Source organism: Lucilia cuprina, chromosome 2 (genome assembly GCF_022045245.1).
Source record: "Lucilia cuprina isolate Lc7/37 chromosome 2, ASM2204524v1, whole genome shotgun sequence".
Classification (NCBI taxonomy): domain Eukaryota; kingdom Metazoa; phylum Arthropoda; class Insecta; order Diptera; family Calliphoridae; genus Lucilia; species Lucilia cuprina.
The window spans coordinates 58816039-58838746 of record NC_060950.1 but is presented as its reverse complement, the minus strand read 5'-3'; the positions used below and the strand labels follow the sequence as shown (position 1 = coordinate 58838746).

The window sequence follows — 22708 nt, the reverse complement described above, 5'->3', positions numbered from 1 at the left end:
GTTCTAGTTCAGTTCTAGTTCAGTTCTAGTTCAGTTCTAGTTCAGTTCTAGTTCAGTTCTAGTTCAGTTCTAGTTCAGTTCTAGTTCAGTTATAGTTCAGTTATAGTTATAGTTCAGTTCTAGTTCAGTTTTAGTTCTGTTCTAGTTCTGTTCTAGTTCAGTTCTAGTTCAGTTCTAGTTCAGTTCTAGTTCAGTTCTAGTTCAGTTCTAGTTCAGTTCTAGTTCAGTTCTAGTTCAGTTCTAGTTCAGTTCTAGTTCAGTTCTAGTTCAGTTCTAGTTCAGTTCTAGTTCAGTTCTAGTTCAGTTCTAGTTCAGTTCTAGTTCAGTTCTAGTTCAGTTCTAGTTCAGTTCTAGTTCAGTTCTAGTTCAGTTCTAGTTCAGTTCTAGTTCAGTTCTAGTTCAGTTCTAGTTCAGTTATAGTTCAGTTCTAATTCTTGTTCAGTTCTAATTCTTGTTCAGTTCTAATTCTTGTTCAGTTCTAATTCTTGTTCAGTTCTAGTTCGGTTCTAGTTTAGTTCTAGTTCAGTTTGGTTCTAGTTCTGTTTGTTTCTAGTTCAGTTCCAACTTTGTAATACGAATTAAATATAGTAATGAAATTAAATTTTATTTTTATTTTCAATATTTAAACAATATTTCTGCGAAAATCATTTATTTTCCTCAAAGTTAAACTAAATTTGACGTTTAATTTTTTTTTGGCCCCCCAAAAAAACAATAGTCAAATTCAGAAGAATATTTTCATTTTTCTGCTTAACAGTCACAAACATTTATTTTAACACGTACAATTTATTTGTAGTATATTTAATATTAATATTATGCTTAATACTGTTTTTGAGCGCCAAAAACTAAAAAAATAGAACTATTAAAAAAAACTAAATAAAATGGCTTGACGTTAGCTGGCTATGTAAAAAAAACGTAAAAACAACTTTGAGAACTTGAGCAGTTATTTTTTTCCAGTATTCTAAGCGTTTTTCTCTGTTTTTATATTTTTTGTAATATTATATTTTAATAAATCACTTATTTCCGTTTGCTAGATACAACTATACTTTTTTTTCTATATATTTTTGTTAATATATAATAAGGATTTGCAGTAATATTTTATACTATATATGTATGTATGTATATAAAAGCTATATTATATTTATGTTAGTTGGTTTATTTTTATTTTTTGTTTTGTTTTTTGCTTTCTCTCTAGTTATTTTAACTTCCATACCACTTGAGTTTCCGTTTCAAAAGTTGCGCTTCAACTGTTCACACTGTGATTAGTTACACAATCTTAAATAGCCTTCTTAACGGTATCAAGTATCTTCTACTATGATTTTTTTCCATGATTTCTTCCTATTCAAAAATGTATGAACAAAATCTAAAAAAAAATTGTATATATAAAGTATAAAACAATCTTCTTTACCTACTGCTAGTTATTTCATCATCTTGAATGTGAGTTTGTTTTTGCTGCGAAATATTTTTTTTGTTTTGTGCCACATTTTGCATCATACAGTGTTACGTGCAGGTGTTGTATGTTAGTGGGGATTTTTGTAACGTTTTCTAAATGAGAAAGTCAATTTAAAATTATTATTAATAGTTTTTGTTGCCTATTTTGGTAAGAGGATAACAATGTCAGGAAATAAAAAAAAGCTTGCTGTTTTTGTTGAAGGTAAATTTTGATAAACTCTTAAGAAAGTATTAAAAAGTTGATGAGATTTTTAAAACTAAAAGAACGTCTTAAATAAATTGTATTATTGACATAGGTCAAATCCGATTCTTATACACTTTTCTTCGAAAACGAATAAAGCAATGAAACACTATTCTTCATCCACTGAACCTCGCTGTGGGATTTTATCTAAAACTTTCCTGGACCGGTTAACAGTAATATACAGGACGACTTAAAGGTGTGTGAAGATGCAAAAAGACTAGAGACAATTAAGCATATAAATAACACTATCCTATAATACAGAATTGAATCTTAGATTGAAATGGCTATGGAAATAGGTTTCACGACAAAAGTTCTACTAAGTTTTAACAGAGCAAAAGGAGTCAGTGGGGCTTATATTCTTAAAGTGGATTTGTACCTTTTTATGGTGCATAATCTAAATCTACCACGCTCGCTGATACGTATTGAGTTAAATAAGTACTTATTGCAATCGTTGTGACCTCCGGTAGGTTAATGGTTAGTGTTCTAGTCTGGTTGACCGGAGGTGGTGGGTTCGATTCCCACCTGAGGCACTGGTTAAGGAGCGCACAACTGGCCCGATAGAGGCCTAGGCTTATTTCTTCCGATTCGATGTATATACATCCTCCTTTCAAACTAACTAACTACCTAACTAACTAACTAACTAACTAACTAACTAACTAACTAACTAACTAACTAACTAACTAACTAACTAACTAACTAACGAATCAACCAACCAACTAACTAACTAACTAACTAACTAACTACCTAACTAACTAACTAACTAACTAACTAACTAACTAACTAACTAACTAACTAACTAACTAACTAACTAACTAACTAACTAACTAACTAACTAACTAACTAACTAACTAACTAACTAACTAACTACCTAACTAACTAACTAACTAACTAACTAACTAACTAACTAACTAACTAACTAACTAACTAACTAACTAACTAACTAATTATTGCAATCGTTAAGGCTTAAAAGGATGTCATTATAAGGCTCCTTAAATGCAAATGTAGTTTTTATTGAATAGTTTGTTTTTGAGTAAGTATCTAGTTTGTGATGAAAAGCTTATGTGTATTGGGTTTCCTAGTTTCTGCTAAGAAGACTGCAAAATTCTCCCACCGGGGAGGGTGGTAAAGGGGTAATTTCATCCCCCAAAACCTGCCCTAAAATCAAGTGTTCTCAATAAATCCTTTGATATTTTGCAATCCAATTCATGTATTCCTTTGAATAAAAACCTATAATAGGGTTAGATATGTGGATTCCAGCTTCCTATTCCAGCTGGTTCTTTCGTAACTTTATTATTAAGTATTCCGTATCAAAGACTCTTGATTCGTTAGGTAGTTTAAAGTACCTTTTCATATTAGCGATCTAGTCACTGTCAGCGTAATAAAATCCACTTTATCGGAGGTGATTTCTCAAAGTCTAAATAAACTTAGGATAGGTTGACAAGAGGATGTACACTCCATCAAATCCGAAGAAATACACCTAGGCCGTAATCGGGCCTGTTGTGCGCTCCTTATCATGAGAAAAAAAGAGTGAACTGAATGAATTATTTTTCAGTATTCAAAAACTCAGTATCCTGAATGTAATTCCTAAGAATTTTCCAATCAGTGTTAGACAGGAATGTTATTTCCGGAATAACATCACTTCCAAGATACTTGAATCTAACTTCGACTAATGCCTGACAGTGGCAAAGAAGGTGCTCCAGAGTTTTGCTGTCCTCTCCGCATGCTCTACATCGCACGTCCAATTTTGCATAAATGTGCTCGTAACCATGTGTGTCCACTGAGAACACGTATTAACATATTAACTTCAGACTTGCTCATTTTGAGGAGATTTTTCGTTTTGCTCTCATCAGGTTCACCCCATAGGATTTTCGTGGTTCTACCCACTGTTTTATTATTCCAAGAAGTCTTATGGGATTCTCTCACCCATATTTTTAGATCAGCTTTTGTTGAGTCGAATGGTTTTGCGTTTGTCAGGTTAACTGCCACGAGCTCCCTTCCCTTTAAAGCTATTACATTAGCTCTTTCGTTACCGAATACTTCCGAGTGGGCTCGTACCCATATGATGTGAACCTTACCTCTGGAAGAGTATTCAGTTAATGTTTTCTTACAATCCAATACGGTCTTAGACTTATTTCTATCTCCTAATAAGCCCTAATTGCCTTCTGGTTGTCGGTAAATATATTAAGTGCTGTGGACGCAATATTTATTCTAATTGAATTTACGCATTCCGTCATTACTCGTACTTCTGCCAGGAAACTTGTGTTATGATTTGTTAAACGGTGGTACATTTCTGCTACTGGATCTTCAATATAGAATCCCAGCTCCACTCTATCCCCCAATTTAGATCCATCCGCTTAATAATGGATTCTTACTGGTATTTGCTCTAATGTTCCGCTTGACCAAGACATTCTATCTGGGATCAGCGTTTCGAAGTTTTCGACATATTCTGTGTCTGGTATTCGATCAGGCACATCCGATAATTGTGTATAACCTTTCAATATGTCCAGTATACATTGATGACGTGCCCTATATAAGAGCCGTTCGGCTGTAAGCGCCGCCCCATATCTTAAATATGATTCAATGGGTGGAATAACTAGTAACGTTTCCAGAGCCTTGGTTGAAGTAGTACACATGGCACCGCTTATACCCAAGCAGCACTTTTAAACTTAGTTCGACGTCGTTTCGTCGAGGAGTCTGAAGTATTTTTTAATATCGTTAATTTCATCGGAGGCATTTTCTCGAAATCTAGAGTCCATGAAAACTTGCTATCAAGTAATATTCCTAAATGCTTGGCTCCTTTAATCATTTCAGATTTCCCTGGATTAACACCCTGTCCTTTGGCTTACGTCCATATCAAGAGTTCAGTTCAGGTAGTGAAGCCTCAATTATGTCAGTGATCGTGGATAGAAATTTTCCATTGATCAATAACACCAAAAATCCTATAGGCAACGATCTTGCAATCTTAATAATAGCATTTAGAATACTGTTAATCATTCTTCTAATGCAATGATCTCTTAGGTTCAAGTTCATCATTACATACACCAGACATTCAGCATGATCGGTTTTTAATATTTTCGTTTTTGTGTACAATTTTTGAATTCGTAATTAATATAATGGATTTTGCAGACATATGAAATGGGATCTAACAGATCTATCAGAACTCAAAAGCGCTCGATAACTGAATGGGATATATAAGAATCTTGATCTTAATTGTAGGTTGTAATCTAAATAAATGTTGCCAACCAAAAGTTTCTGATTTCCAATAATTTTTCTTCTGCTGCGATTTGTATTTATATGATGTTGAATATTTCTACAAACATGCATGTAAGTATGAATGAAAAATATATGAACATGTCTCTATGAACGTGAGTATCTCTGTGTGTAAAGCTTATAAATAGAGATGAAAAATCTTTCTTTTATTATTCAGCTTTATGATTCCATTGCTTGTTTGTCGATGTTTCTTCTTCATTTTGTACATTTTCCATTTATTGACTGTGTTTTTTTATGCTTCTTAGCTATTGAATGACATGTATTCTACGTATTTAAGTAAATATTGTAACTCTTTCAATTTTGTCTTCTTTTAAGAATCTGCTGTTATTCTAGCATAACGTTTTTTTTTCTTCGCCAATTTTCTTTCATTTTATGCTCTGCTTCTACTTTTCTTTTAATGTAAACAGAAAAATGAATAGAAAAGAATGAAATAAAAATATAAAATATATATATGATGTAGGTGTATATATGTATGTACATATGTTTTTATTTACACTTACATATGTATGTGTGTATATACATTTAGACTTACATGTTTATATACAGTTAAATACATACACATGTACGTATGTCCTTTTGTCACAACAGATATATTTAACAAACATTTATATCAGACGATTAAAAAGAATTCGAGATATAAATACACTCATACATAAACATGGTGTTTATGTTTCAAAAGAGTTGCCAAGTTGCTAGGGCTATTGGGTTTAAAGGGTAGTTTAATAAAGGTTTGAAAATTTCTGTACTTTATTACTTTTTAATGTCAAAAAACAATGGCATTTTAAACACATTGGTGATAAGTATATTTTACTTATACATTTTTGATAAGCAGTAGCCAATAGACAAGTCTAAAGACTATAGTCTAGCCTATAGTCTAGTCTATAGTCTAGTCTATAGTCTAGCCTATAGTCTAGTCTATAGTCTAGTCTATAGTCTAGCCTATAGTCTAGTCTATAGTCTAGTCTATAGTCTAGCCTATAGTCTAGCCTATAGTCTAGTCTATAGTCTAGTCTATAGTCTAGTCTATAGTCTAGTCTATAGTCTAGTCTATAGTCTAGTCTATAGTCTACTCTATAGTCTGGTCTATAGTCTAGTCTATAGTCTAATCGTTGGTAACCTCTTAATCCTTTTCACATTCACTAGGTGAGTATGAGTATGTGTACATGCTTTTATTATCCCTGCAGTTTGACTTTAGCACAGTATAGTTTAAACATCCTGGACACTTGTTTAAACAACAGGATATTGAACTTTATTTGTTTATATATAATTTTCTCTTTTTTTTTTACTTTTCACTATTAATTCACATATTAACTAAAGATGTTGTAAAAAAGGATTTTTACTAGTTGCCTGATAATAAATTCAACTTTATTACAAATTTTTAAATATGTGTAGATAAAACTTGTTTAAATTAAAATACAGAGTTTAGGAGTTTATTCTGGTGGCCCAATTTTATATATAGATATCTTTTATTTGTATTTGTTTTTTTATAATAAATATCAGCTTTTTGTTAAAATTACATGTAGTAATATAATATGTGGTTTATTTTATACATATATTTTTTTTAAATTTGTAAATTTCTAGTTGAATAATTAAGACAGATTAATCGGTTTGAAAAGCGGAAGGATTGAAGTTGTTACAATAATTATTTAAATGCATCAATAGACATCATTTTTTAACGATTTAAATACATTAACTGATTTCTATAGAGGAGACTCGTTAAACCCAGAGCTAAATCAAAGTAAGCAAATGTGTTGATTTCAATATTTTCCACTTCTTGGGCTTTGATTGGTTCTCTATATTTTCTTTGGAAAACTTATCACTTTATAGACAGCTTTCTTTTATAGGGAATTTTTGTAATTTGTTGAGTTTAAAGTGTTTTCCATTGGAAAAAATGTCTTTATATTTCTAAAGTGATCTAAATATTTGCTCAGATTACTAGAGAACATTTTCTCGTCCATAAGTTGCTCTAAATCTGTTTTCGATAGAAATATTTGCTCTATAGAAAAATAGGTCTTCGTTCAATATCTTTTAGAAAATAGTGTTTTTGATCAGTTTTTTTAAAGAGCTTGAGCTCTTTAAAAATCATTTGTGTTTTAATAAAATTTTGTCTACGATCAGTTTTCTATAGAAAAATATTTATTTTTCACCAGTTGTCTTCAATTCTTTCTACATAAAACATTTTCAAGACCATCATTTTGTAGAAAACTTTGCATTTCAAAATTTTTTATAGAAAACATGTCTTTGATCAATTTTGAATAGAGAAAACTTTGTCTTCGATCAGTTTTCTATAGAAAATTTTATATGCGATCAATTTTAATTAGAAAGCTTTATCTACAATCAGTTTTATTTAGAAAACTTTATTTACGATCAGTTTTTTTAGAAAGCCGTGTCTTTGATCTGTTTCGCATAGAAAAACCTTTCTCCACGATCAGTTTCTTAGAAATCTTTATCTACGATCAATTTTATTTAGACAACTTTGCCTACGATCAGTTTTATTCAGAAAACATTATCTATGATCAGTTTTATTCTGACAACTTTGTCTACGATCAGTTATATTAAGAAAACTTTATTTACAATCTTTGATCTGTTTTACACAGAAAAATCTTTCTCTACGATCAGGTTCTTAGAAATCTTTATCTACGATCAATTTTTTTACACAACTTTATTTACGATCAGTTTTATTTAGAAAGCTGTATGTTTGATCTGTTTCGCATAGAAAAAACTTTCTCTACGATCAGCTTTATTTAGAAAACTTTATCTACGATCAGTTTTATTTAGAAAACTTTATCTACGATTAGTTTTATTTAAAAAACTTTATTTACGATCAATTTTATTTAGACAACTTTATTACGATTAGTTTTGTATAAAAATCTTTATATTCAAAAAGTTTTCTATAGAAAACTGTGTTATTGGTCAGTTTTCGATCAAGAACTTTGGCTTTCTTAAGTTTTTTAAAAAAAAAACTTCGTCTATGATAATTTTTGTATAAAAATCTTGTTTTCAATCAAAAAAATTTCGACTCAGATGAGATTTCATTTGAAAACATAAATATCGATTACTGATCGAACTCGAACTCATCGAATTAGAAGTTTTCTATATAAAATATTGTTTTTAATCCGTTTCTATGTGTTTGCTGCATTCTGTTAATTGTTTATTGTTTTTCAACAAGATTTCAATTTTAAAATTTCCTAAAAGGTTTATTTTTAATAAAAATGATTCTAACTAAATATAACAATTCAATGAACAAAATACTCTCCAATGTATTTTAGTTTATTTTATAAGCTTTATTTAAGTATTTAATTTAAATTGTATAAATTAAAATTGAAATGAATATTTTTTTTGTTAAATAAAATTTCTAAATTCGATTTAAATATTTAATAGTTTATCATAAGTGTATGGAGGATTTGCATATAAAAAACATAAAATAAATGTATTAGAATGGCACCAGTAAATAAAACAAATAACATTTTTTCAAACATACGTAATGAAAAAACAAAATCAGGCTACAAAGTAGAGTATGTTTTAATGATTAACTTATAATTTAAAGTCTAATTGACTTTGCACTACATCGATGAGCACCATCCTATTAGAAACTCATGCATAGATAAAAACTCACATGAATTAGATTTCAAAGATGTGCTTAGTTTTAGATTTTATTTACCATAGAAAAATACATACTACGGTCTGGTATATATAGTATTTATTGTTTGGTGTTGCACTCGAATTTCGTTAGAATGTAGACAAATACTTAAATCGAAAAAGGTAAAATGTAGTGGTAGTGTATAGAATACATTTACGATTTACCTACTTTGTGTAGCAAATATTATTTTGTAACATTTAGTTGAACAAAAGAGCAAAATAGTAAATACATGTATACAAATTTAAGGATCTTAAGCTTTAACAGACATTATTGATTTTTGACAAAAAAAAATTAAAAATTGTTTAAATATTTAGCTAAATGAATTTATATTAAAAAAATATTTTTTTTCGAAAACAAAAGAATTTTATATAAACAGAATTTTATATATTTATTATAAAAGAATTTTATAAAAATAATTTTTATAAAAATACAATTTTCTCCAAAATTTTCTATAAAAAAGAAAAATTTCTCGAATATTTTCTATACAAAGTTTTCTCGAAAAGTTTCTTAAAAAAACAGAGTTTTTTCGATGATTCTATAGAAAGAATGAGAAACAAAATTTTTCTATAAAAATAGAATTTTGTCAAAAATTTTATTAAAAAGGGGATTTTCTCGAAAATTTTCTATTAAAAGAGAATTTTCCCAAATATTTTCTAATAAAAGAGAATTTTCTCGAAAATTTTCTATTAAAAGAGAATTTTTTGGAAAATTTTTTATTAAAAGAGAATTTTTTGGAAAATTTCTATTAAAAGAGATTTTTTTGGAAAATTTTTTTATTAAAAGAGAATTTTTTTGAAAATTTTCTATTAAAAGAGAATTTTTTGGAAAATTTTCTATTAAAATAGAATTTTTTGGAAAATTTTCTATTAAAAGAGATTTTTTTTGGAAAATTTTCTATTAAAAGATAATTTTTTAGAAAATTTTCTATTAAAAGAGAATTTTTTAGAAAATTTTCTATTAAAAGAGAATTTTGTCGAAAATTTTCTATAAAAGAGAATTATCTCAAAAATTTTCAATAAAAAGAAAATTGTTTATATTTTCTATAGAATGAAAAACAAAAATTTTCTATAAAAATAGAATTTTGTTAAAAATTTTATATAAAAATAGGATTTTCTCGAAAATTTTCTATTAAAAGAGAATTTTTTTGGAATTTTTCTATTAAAAGAGAGTTTTTTTTTGAAAATTTTCTATTAAAAGAGATTTTTCCCAAATATTTTCTAATAATAGAGAATTTTCTCGAAAATTTTCTATTAAAAGAGATTTTTTTTTTGAAAATTTTTTATTAAAAGATAAATTTTTGGAAAATTTTTTATTAAAAGAGAATTTTTTGGAAAATTTTCTATTAAAAGAGATTTTTTTTGAAAATTTTCTATTAAAAGAGAATTTTTTTGAAAATTTTCTATTAAAAGAGAATTTTTTGGAAAATTTTCTATTAAAAGAGAATTTTCTCGAAAATTTTGTATAAAAACAGAATTATCTCAAAAATTTTCAATAAAATGAAAATTATTTATTAAAAGAGAATTTTCTCGAAAATTGTCTATAAAAAGAGAATTTTCTCGAAAATTTTCTAGAAAATATTCTATAGAAAAGAATTTACTCGAGAGTCTCGAAAACTTTCAATAAGAGAATTTTCTGTAAAAAGAGAATTTTCTCGAAAATTTTCTATAAAAAGAGAATTTTCTCGAAAATTTTCTATAAAAAGAGAATTTTCTCGAAAATTTTCTATAAAAAGAGAATTTTCTCGAAAATTTTCTATAAAAAGACAATTTTCTCGAAAATTTTCTATAAAAAGAGAATTTTTTCGAAAATTTTCTATAAAAAGAGAATTTTCTCGAAAATTTTCTATAAAAAGAGAATTTTGTGTAAAATTGTCTATAAAAAGAGAATTTTTTCGAAAATCTTCTATAAAAAGAGAAATATCTCGAAAATTTCCATAAACGAAAATTTTCTGAAGAATTTTCTATAAAAAGAGAATTTTCTGGAAAAGAGAATGTTCTCGAAATTTTTCAATAAAAACAGAATTTTTTGAAAATATTCTATAAAAAAGAGAGTTTTATCGAAAACTTTGTATAAAAAAGAGAATTTTTTCGAAAATTTTCTATAAAAAGAGAATTTTTCGGAAATATTCTGTAAAAAAGAGTATTTTCTTGAAAATTTTCTGAAAAAAGAGAATTTTCTTGAAAGTTTTCGAAGAAGAGAGATAACTTCTTGAACATTTTCCATAAAAAAATAATTGTTTATAAAAAAAGAATTTTCTCAAAAGTTTTCTGAAGAGAATTTTCTCAAAAATTTTCATAAGAAAATTTTCTCGAAAAATTTTTTAATAAATTTAAGTTTTACGAAAATTTTCATTAAAAGGAGAATTTTCTCAAAAATTTCCTTTAAAATTAAAAATGTATTTAAAACTATTTAGAAAGAAGTGTTTAGAAAATTAAGCCTAATCCGCCTCATAGTCCAGACTTTGTTATGATTGACTTCTATTTGCTCCAATCGTTGTAGAATACCATTTAAAATCTAATTTATTTTAAAATATTATGAAGGCCTTGTAATTGCCCTTGCTGTAAAAACCCTAGTGTGCCTATAAATATTTTTTTTTGTATAAATTCATGGTGGTATGAACAATTTTAATTTTAATAATTAAATATTACTCATACGCATCATTGGCGCAAAACAATATGACGAAAAATTTTACATTCTAAATGCACGACCATGAAATAAAAACCACAAATAAAAATAAAATAAAAATATATAGAGTCGAACATTTATATTTATGCATAATATAAAAATAATTAAATATTTTTTTCATATATTTTTATGCTTATTTCTCATGTTGTGAAAAAAAAAGAAAAATGTTGAAAAAACAGGCTGTCGCATATTGTGCTGCTCCCCGCAGAATAAACACACACACAAACATAAACTCTTAAAATGAATTGCAGAAAAAAATGTGTCACATTTGGAATAATAAAAAAATTGTTTTTTAAAACAACAAAAACTGACACGACAAATGTATGACAAGGGAAAAAAGTGAACAAACAAATGGCAGGGAGTTTGAAGACAGAAAGAGAGAGAAAGAAAAATACAATTCCAATGATTTAATTTAATAGTCTTAAAATCTTTTTCGTAACTTGTCATGATGTTATAAAAAGACCATTTTTGTCCATATTCGTGCTATTATTATGTTTGCTGTGGAATGTACATTTTGATGTACAACAGAGAATGGGGTTATTAGTGTGTATGTGTGTGTGTGTGTTGAAATGTTTTTGTAGTGATGTGTGTTAACTAACACCCACAAACACAAAAAGACAAAAACTACAAAAAAAAAGAGATTGAAAAAATTGAAATCCATTTGTTGGAGTGTGATCAAGGACCTTTTAGTTGGTCAAGAACGACCTCAAAATGCCTTAAGTCGTTAAACTTAGCGGAATTGATTTGGCGTTAGTTTTCAATTTGCTACAAATCATGACATATTTCGTTTAGTTTCTTTTTTTCTGTTTTTGTTTCATTTTCTGTTTATTTTTGCCACTTGCCAACAAAAACACCAACCATGTACCATTTTTATTGTATGATGATGATGTTGATGATGATGCATTGCATAAATGCAATAACGCCAGGGGGTTGGGATTAGATTTTTTGGCGCACTAAAAAAAACCTAATAATAAAGAGTTTGATTTTGTTTTTTTTTTGTCTTTGGGGTTTGCAGTAAGTAACTTAAACGGAATTAAATATCAACTGATTTGCCAGTATGTATTACTGTGGTTAGCTGGCCGAATGAAAAAACTGTCAATGATATTGAACAGCTTTGATTGTGTGTCAAAAGTCAATTTAATACAAATGTGTTTATTGATGAGTGATTTCTTTAAAAAGTAGTACATATTAAGAATAACATGTTTTGTTTTAAATTACTTAATTTAAATAAAATTTTTACTCTTTTTTTAAATAAAATATCAACATTGTGCAAGAGGAATGTAGTGGAATTTAATGAAACATTTAAAAAACTGCATAAAAACTTTAATTTAACTAAAATATTTATATTGGAAAGCTTTTAAAATCACTTTGATTGAGAAATCAATGGATTTACATAAATGAACAAAATGGAATTTAGTGAAACATGTTTAAAATAGTAACTTTTTCCGCTTAATTTAATTAAAATATTATTAATATTAATTAAAGCATAATTATTTTAAAATTTTCCAAAATATTTGTAAATTTTTGTATTTTTTCAAAAGGTACGAATTGGAATGTAATGAAACACTGCAAAAACTGTATTAAAACTTTAATTTTGCAAACAAATTTACTTTTCAAAGTTTATAAAATCATTTTTAATGAGAAATCAAGAGTTTTACTTCAAGGAACAAAATGGAATTTCGTGAAACATTACAAAAAACTACATAAAAACTTTAATTAAGTTACAATATTTACTTTGCAAAGTTTTTAAAGTTGTTTTTAACTAAAAATCAATAGTGTTACTTAAAGGAACAAAATGGAATTTAGTGAAACATGTTTCAAATTATAAAATCATTTTTAATGAGAAATCAAGAGTTTTACTTCAAGGAACAAAATGGAATTTCGTAAAACATTACAAAAAACTACATAAAAACTTTAATTAAGTTACAATATTTACTTTGCAAAGTTTTTAAAGTTGTTTTTAACTAAAAATCAATAGTGTTACTTAAAGGAACAAAATGGAATTTAGTGAAACATGTTTCAAATTATAACTTTTTCAGCTTAATTTAATTTAAATGTTATTCGAATTAATTTAAGCATCTTTATTTTTTAAATTTTCCAACAAAATTGTGCAATTTTTTAATTTCTTCAAAAGGAACGATTTGGGATTTAATGAAACATTGCAAAAAACTGTATAAAAACTTTAATTTCGTAAAAATATTTACTTTTTAATGCTTATAAAAACATTTGTAAAGAGAAATCCATAGTTTTACTTTAAGGAACAAAATGGAATTTAGTGGAACATGCATAAAATTCTATTTAGTTTAGCTTACTTTATTTAAACTGTTACTAAAATTTAGTTTAGAAACTACTTTTTAACATTTTCAACAAAAATTCTACAATTTTTTGTATTTTGCAAAAGGAACGAAGTGGAATTTTAAGAAACATTAAATTAAACTACATGAAAACTTAATTCTGGTAACAACATTTTACTTGCAAAGCTTTTAAAATTAATTTGAAAGTAAAATCTTATCAAAATTCCTAATTATACTGAAAGGAACAAAATGGAATTTAATGAAACATAAGAAAAATATCATGAGAAAAATATAGGTTTGTTTAGTTTAATTTGTTTAAAATATTTTGAAAAGTATTTAATGAAATATCACTCCTGTTTAGGTGAAAAAACAAAATGACTTTTGTCAGGGGAACGAAGTGGAATAGTTTAAAACATGACCATTATCGATCGAAATGTTTAAACAAAATGCATCAAAATGCAATACAAATTTAAAAAAATTTCAATATTTAACCGAGTGTACAATATGGACTCACTTCAAACATATGTGGAACGAAATGGAATTTAGTAAAACTTAGGGAAACAACGTGGAATAGTGTCATTATCATTATTTACAAATTTGCGTAATGTTTAAACAAACTGCATTACAATGCAATAAAAATTTCAATACTTAGCAAAGGGAACAATATTGAATCACATGAAACATATGTGGAACGAAATGGAAATTAGTAAAACATAGGGGAACGAAGTGGAATAGTGTGAAACATGATCATTATCTATAAATTTGCGAAATGTTTAAACAAAATGCATTACAATGCGATACAAATTTCAATATTTAGCAAAAGGAACAATATTGAATCACATGAAACATATATGGCGATAAAACGATTAAAAACTATAAAAATTTATTAAAATTTTAATGTTTCACCAGAGGAATAATATGAAATCATATGAAAAGTATAAAAGGCATTTAAACCACTTTTAAGTAAAGTAAGTAAACTGTATTTGTAATTTTACTTAAAAACCAAATTTTATTAGAGGAACGAAATGGAATTTAATGAAACATTATTGCTTCAAATCCGAAATTTAATAAAATGTTATGGAATCATATGAAACACATGTATAAAAGGTATTTAAACAAGTTTTAAGTAAAGTAAGTAAACTATATTGTTAATGTTACTTAAAAACTAAATTTTATTAGAGGAACGAAATGGAATTTGATGAAACATTATTGCTTCGGTTTCGAGATTTAATAAATCGTTAAGGAATCATATGAAACACAAGTATAAAAGACATTTAAACAAGTTTTAGGTAAAGTAAGTAAACTATATTGGTAATGTTACTTAAAAACAAAATTTCCTTAGAGGAACAGAATGGAATTTGATAAAACATTATTGCTTCAGATCCGAAATTTAATAAAACGTTAGATAATCATATGAAACACGAGTATAAAAGGCATTTAAAACACTTTTAAGTAAAGTAAGTAAACTGCATTTGTAATGTTACTTAAAAACTAAATTTTATTAAAGGAACGAAATGGAATTTGATGAAACATTATTGCTTCAAATCCAAAATTTAATAAAATGTTATGGAATCATATGAAACACAAGTATAAAAGGCATTTAAACAAGTTTTAGGTAAAGTAAGTAAACTATATTGGTAATTTAGTTAAAAACAAAATTTCCTTAAAGGAACAGAATGGAAATTGATGAAACATTATTGCTTCAGATCCAAAATTTAATAAAACGTTATAGAATCATATGAAACACAAGTATGAAAAGCATTTAAACCACTTTTAAGGAATGTAATTAAAATATATTTGAAATGTTACTTAAAAACTAAATTTTGTTAGATGAACGGAGTGGAATTTGATGAAACATTGTTCCTTTAGATCCAAAATTTAATAGAATTTGTAATTTGTTGAATATTTTTTTCAAAATCTTTCAAAATTGTAATATTTAATAGGGGAAACGAAATGGTATTAGGTGAAAAATACAAATAAATTGCAAGAAAATAAGTTTAAAACAAAACTTCTTAAGCTTTTCAAAAATATCATTGAAAAGGAAATAAATAAAATTACAAAAGATTTTTTTGCTTTGCTCTGACGACGTGACACATTTTTTGTTGTTGCTCTCTTTATTCTTTTAATAATGTTCTCACAATTAAGTTACCAAACATGGAGTAAGTAATAATCGTTTTATAAACATGTTCAAACTCACAAATCCCTACTAATTTCGTAACCTAACCTCATATGGAGTATTAACAATATCATAAAAATAGTACTTTAAATGTAAAACAAAAATCCTTTTGCCGGACAAAAGAAAAAAACCTATACCCTTAACAAGTTCTTCTTCTTTTTTTTTGGTGTGACAAAGCAAATTACAATGGTGACATAAACACGCACCCAGCACACACACACGCATGCACGCACGAACACACAATTGTCTTTTCTAATGATTGGTCTTGGTCATACATGATGAACAATGGATTATTATTTTGTTTGGTTCATTTTTTTTACCAAATCTTGTTTCGTATTTCTAGATTTCATTTCTACACTCAATAGTTTTTCATTTTTATGCTCTCAAATGTGCGGCTGTGTGTGTGTGTAAAGCCAGAAAGAAGAAAAAGAATTAAGCCAAATATATAAACTCTAATCAGGGTAATTTAGTTTGACACTTTGGCCTTGGCACCATATAACATTTATGGTTTTATTGGGAGAATAAATGGGGGTCAAAGAGTCATCAGTAAACGACTGGAAAAAAATCAAACTGGTCTCAACTGTATTTAAAATATACAAGTACACACTGCCTTTATAATGAGCCTGACGTTGCTAATAATGACGACAACGACAACGATAAAGATGATGATGATGATGATGTCGTCTCTAATGATGAAGGACAACCACACCAACAACAAATTCATTCTATGGCAACAATTTAGATAATGCTTCAACAATATACTAAATACTTACACGTGTAACTTGTCCTTAAGTCTGGGGCAATATACAGCAAAAGTACAAAAACAATGTTGAAATGAAAACAAAAAGCAAACATGTAAAAACAAGTTTAAATATACTTAAAAGTTAATAAAATTGATGAAAAAAACATTAGGATTAGATTGTTTATTTATAAAATGTAATTTTGTACTCACAGCTTTAATTTGCACAACTTAACTTGAAGTGTATTTGAAATGTAATGAAATCTATTCAAATATATGTACATATGTGAATGTACCCTTTATGGGAAATTATTTACAATTTAATACACAGATACAAAAACAGCTACTTGTATTACATTTCCCCTAATCAGTTATTTGGTATTCCTTACTTGTTGGGTTATAGGAAATGGAAATACAAAAATGTTTATAAAAAAAACTACAGAAAATTTAAAAAATGCTTTTAATGTGTTACAAAAAATCGATTGATTTCTATTGAGTTCAGAGGTTCTTAAAATTTCCTTAAATAGTTTGTAAATTGTCTTGACTATAGATTGGTATATATTCTGGACTGCACTGCACATTACTCTTTAGTCAACTGTAGACTTGACATTCAAATGTAGGCTTAACATTTAGTATAGACAAGACTTATATTCTGCACAATATTATTGACTATTGAATGGACTATAGTCTAGGCAGGACAATTCTCTACTATAGTTTTGGCTAAAGTCTAAACTATAGCCTTGACTGTATACTATAGACTATAGTCTTGACTATAGATTGGATTCCAGTTTCGACTATAGACTCTAGCCTCGACTATAGAAAAGACTGTAGACTAGACATATTTTAGACTATAAACTGGCAATATATACTTTTGACTATAAATTGAATTCTAGTTACGACTATAGACTAGATTATAGCCTTGACTATAGACTAAAGACTAAACTTCACTGTAGATTGAACTAAAGTTTTCACTATAGACTGAACTATAGCCTTGACTGAACTATAATCTTGACTATAGACTGAACAATAGTCTTGACTATAGACTGAACTATAGTTTTGACTATAGACTGAACTATAGTCTTGACTATAGACTGAACTATAGTCTTGACTATAGACTGAACTATAGTCTTGACTATAGACTGAACTATAGTCTTGACTATAGACTGAACTATAGTCTTGACTATAGACTGAACTATAGTCTTGACTATAGACTGAACTATAGTCTTGACTATAGACTGAACTATAGTCTTGACTATAGACTGAACTATAGTCTTGACTATAGACTAAACTATAGTCTTGACTATAGACTGAACTATAGTCTTGACCATAGACTAAACTATAGTCTTGAATATAGAATGAATTATAGTCTTGACTATAGACTGAACTATAGTCTTGACTATAGACTGAACTGTAGTCTTGACTATAGACTGAACTATAGTCTTGCCTATAGACTGGAAATATAGTCTTGACTGTAGACTGGATTATATTGAAAATAGACTGAACTCTAGACTGTACTGTGAGTTGGACTATAAAATGGACGACATTTTATAGTTTGAACTTGGCTGTAGTCTTGGTTAAAATAAGAGCTACAGACTTGACTACAAAGGAATGACCTTAACTCCGGCTTGTAATAGCTTATACCTATTCAAATACTTCTGTACATTAGAATCCCTGCTATTCCCTTAAACTAAAAACATTTATCACTAAAGTATTTCCTTTAGCAAATGTAAAACTACAAGTAACTATCATCTACTTACTTACACAGATATATGTATTTTGTCCACTATTTTGTTTAGAACTGCAGCTATTTTTCTAATTTCATATGTTGCTGTTGTTGTTTGTATTTTCCTCTGGTGTTTTATTTTGTTACATTAATATGCCATTCATTTATCCACAATTCAACTATACTCAAGCAATTCTTCATTCATTCATTGATGGTTTTGGATATGGTTCAGTTTGCGAGTTTGGTTTTTGGTATGATTCAGTTCGGTTTGGTTTTGATGCATTATCATGAGATTTTTTTTCCAATTGGTTTTATAAATCCCTAGTATACTATGAAAAACGTTTCCTCAATCCCAATCTCTCTATTTTTCAATACTTTTAGTAATGTTTCACATACTTAACATGTGTATGTGTGAAGATAGAAGGAAAGAAGATAGAAAAATGAGCTACATAAGAGAGTGAAACAAAAACAAAAAAAAAAAAAAAAAACAAACCTATAAACTATCTTCAAATAGCTTTTGTAAGCATTTGTGGTTAGCATACAAATATATATTAGGAGGTTGGGTCGAAAATTCTCTATTAAAATATATTTTTATAGAAAAGAAAATTTTCAATAAATTATGTGTCTGCTATTAGATCATTGCAGTTAAACCATGCAATTTATAAGTTTTTTAAATTACTTTTTAGTCTACCCTCTTAACTCGACAAACTTGGTATATATTCAATATGTAAAGTATGTATATAAAATATGTGGCATTTACATTCTATACACATATTTCAATATGCATGTTGTATATGTTTCAAATATTTATGTGCGTGTGTGAAAATTTTGTGTTTGACCAAGTAAATATTCTGATGAAATTTTCAATAACTATTTAATAGAAAGGTTGTCCAATAGGAAAAAGGAATGAATTGTTTGTTAATTGATCAAAAAAATTATATAGGATTTATTTCGTTGCAACATGTTGCAAAAGCATTTTAAATGTTTCATTTTACCTGTTGGTTTTATCAAGTGCTATTCTATACCAGCACTTACATAAGTTTTTTGATAATTGGATAATTTTAAAAGACAGTAGAGTAATTTATATCATAATGTTTGGAATATACAGAAGGTTGAACATTTTCTTGTAATTTAGGGAAAATCTTGAACATGAGAAAATCAAGTTAAGTGTTTGTAAAAATGTTTATAAATTGAACATTTTTATTTCAATTAGTTGTTTAAAATAAATTGTTATCTGAACATAAACAAAATTCTACACATGAACTAACTAGAACTGAACAAGAACTGAACTAGAACTGAACTAGAACTGAACAAGAACTGAACTAGAACTGAACTAGAACTGAACTAGAACTGAACTAGAACTGAACTAGAACTGAACTAGAACTGAACTAGAACTGAACTAGAACTGAACTAGAACTGAACTAGAACTGAACTAGAACTGTATATTGAAGTTATTAAACTAATGCATATGGTTATGCTGCTAATATTGTTTATTGAAATTTTACACCCATATTCATAAACAAATTTTTTTATAAACGATTTATAAATCAAATTTCGTATGTAAATTTTGTTTTATAAACCTTTTATAAAATAAAGTGCTGTTTATGAATAAGGGGGTTAATGTTTATTTGTTTACTAAACTAGCATTGAACTTATAATCAATACTTTCAAAAATGATACAATACTTTATAGGGTATTTTATTTGACAGCAATATGTCACTCTCAAGAAATGGTTGTAATTTCTGAACATTTTCTTATTTCTTTATATATTAAAAATTAATGATAAAGTAACTGACAGTTTTAAGTAAATTTTGACATATTAGAGAATTTCACTAAGTTTTTTTGTATTTTATTTTAAAATTTTATACAATTTTTTCCAAGACCCCTGTCAAAGAATGCTAATTTACATAAATCAAATTTCTATTTATCATAATAATATAATTCATGTTTAATATTGTGCAACTCTTTTAAGTTAAATACATATGTAGTATTATTTAGTTACAGTAGGGTGGTGGTAGAATTCGAAATCAAAAAGTAATCATAAACATAGATATATTTATTTTATAAATTGATATTGTGAGCCACCTTAATACACATAAATCTCGTTAAAATTACATGTGTTAGTGTATGCATATTTAAAAATAGCTCACATTATCCTTTCATATGTATATATGTACATATTTTTTTTTTTTCAAAATTTTAATTAAATTGTCAAAATTTTCATCATGTTTTCAGTTTGGCTGACTATATAACTATATATAGTTATATGTGTGAGTTTTTGTATATGTTAAGCTATTCATAAATAATCCTGCAGTTCTGGGAAATTATCATGATGATATGATTACGTTCTTAACTACTTAGGGATACTAAAGTAACAATAAATGAAATCACGAAATATCAGGCTATTAATCAATTAATCTATCCTTCCATTTTAGATAACAAATAAATTAAGGATCTGTAGGATATTATTGTGTAAGCTAGATTACAGTTGTTCATGTGTAAAAGAGTTACAAATGTGTTATGTATTTAGATACATACAATCATATATATACATATACATTTTATAATTAAAGGGTGATCCAAACATTTTGATTTTGTTAAAAGTGAATGGAACTGATTTGAATATGTATGAATCTTTCTTCATTTTCAGACAAGGCTTCAAAACAAAATGATATTCTGTTTAAATCTTCACATATATAACTTTGTCTTTAAAAATTTCAATCTATTTGTATCACCCTTTTTTGTGGTTATGATTTGTTATATATTTTCCTTCTTTGTGTTAAATCCTTGTTTGTTTATATGTGTGTAACAACCAATCAAATAAACAGCCATACAATCAACAAAAAAAAAAAAATTACATAAAAACACAAAAATAAATACCACATCACTCAAATATTAAAATAAAAACTAAACTAAGCTTCTAAAGAAGAGTGACAGCATTTACATATTTTTAAAAAAATAGTTGAAACTAACTAAGTTTATATATATTTTTAATAAAGAAATAGAATTACTTAGAAATGTAATGAGATATACATATATTACTCATACCATATGTAGTACATAATTTACTGTATGGATACTGTAGGTTATAGTCTAGTCTATAGTCTAGCCTAGTATAGTCTATAGTCTAGTCTAGTCTAGTCTATAGTCTAGTCTATAGTCTAGTCTATATTCTAGTCTATAGTCTAGTCTATAGTCTAGTCTATAGTCTAGTCTATAGTCTAGTCTATAGTCTAGTCTATAGTCTAGTCTATAGTCTAGTCTATAGTCTAGTATATAGTCTAGTCTATAGTCTAGTCTATAGTCTAGTATATAGTCTAGTCTATAGTCTAGTTTATAGTCTAGTCTATTGTCTAGTCTAGTCTATTGTCTAGTCTAGTTATTGTCTAGTGGATAGTATATTAAGGACAGTAATCTGGCATATAATTTGTGCTGTGATCTAAAGTATAGATTGGACAATGTTCTGGAGTAGTGCCTTTTTCATATGTTTGTTTTGTGTTTTTATTTTTGTGTAAAAAATTTCAGATATCTTGAATTTTTTGTTTTGTTTGTTGTTGTTGTTGTTAGAACGCAAACACACATTCACATTCATTTATGAATTAGTTGATTGAGTTAATAAACATACTAACTAATATATGTATTTTACATTCTATTACATGTTCACTGCACTTGTTTATTTATCTTGATATATCAACACAAGCTATTATTCATATATACGTGAACTTCATTTTAAATACAATTAAATTTCCCAGTAGTTCTTGAAAAGCAAATGAATTCCTTTTTAGCTCTAGTTACTTAAAATGTTTACAGATAGTTAATCGTAATTTACATCTTTTACGATATAATAAGTAAGGTCAAAGAAGGTAAGTTATTACAAACTGCAGGGTATTTAAATGCATATCTATTTACAATTATATTTATGCATCTATGTATGCAATTGTCTGCATATGTCTGATTATGTTTGTCTGTCTGAGTTTGTGTACTCATTGTAATTGTATTTATTTTGAATTTTAATTAAATATTAATTAGAGTTTATTTGTTGACTATGAATAAATAAATGAAACATAAAATGAATGAAATGTAACAATATTTTTGCTTTTGTTAAAACTGACTTGTTGTAGTTGTTATTGTTTTTAAAGTTATACACTTCATCAGTGTATGTTTATTTATCATGTTATCATGTCATAACAAATTTTATTATTAATATAACAATAATAATTTAAATGAAAATTTAAGACAATTTTTTGAAATTTTATTAATTTTATTAATTTTAAATATTAAATTTGTGTATAATGAACATTTTAATTGGTACTATTATATTATTAGCTTTAAAATTTTTTTTTTTGAGTTATAATAAAAGTATTATTTCTATTTAATAACTTTTCTATATAATTTAAATTAGAAAAAATTTATTTAATTCTGATATGGATGTAGGGTATTTCTAAAACTTATTTTCTTTTTTTTTACTTTTTTACTATTTACTTACATAAT

General features: G+C 26.9%; 1 protein-coding gene across 3 annotated transcripts in view; it reads right to left on the bottom strand.

Annotated features, from left to right (window-relative positions):
* The window catches only part of LOC124420086 (ecdysone-induced protein 74EF-like), a 185198-nt gene that overhangs the window by 3919 nt on the left and 158571 nt on the right, over positions 1-22708 (bottom strand). Inside the window, exon 1 of one of the 3 annotated variants that reach the window (XM_046951872.1) lies at positions 1211-1245. The exons of the other annotated variants lie outside the window; for them this stretch is intronic. The gene's annotated coding sequence lies outside the window, so the exon portion shown is untranslated. Of the gene's footprint in view, positions 1-1210; positions 1246-22708 lie in introns of those variants that run through there. 3 annotated transcript variants of the gene reach the window in all.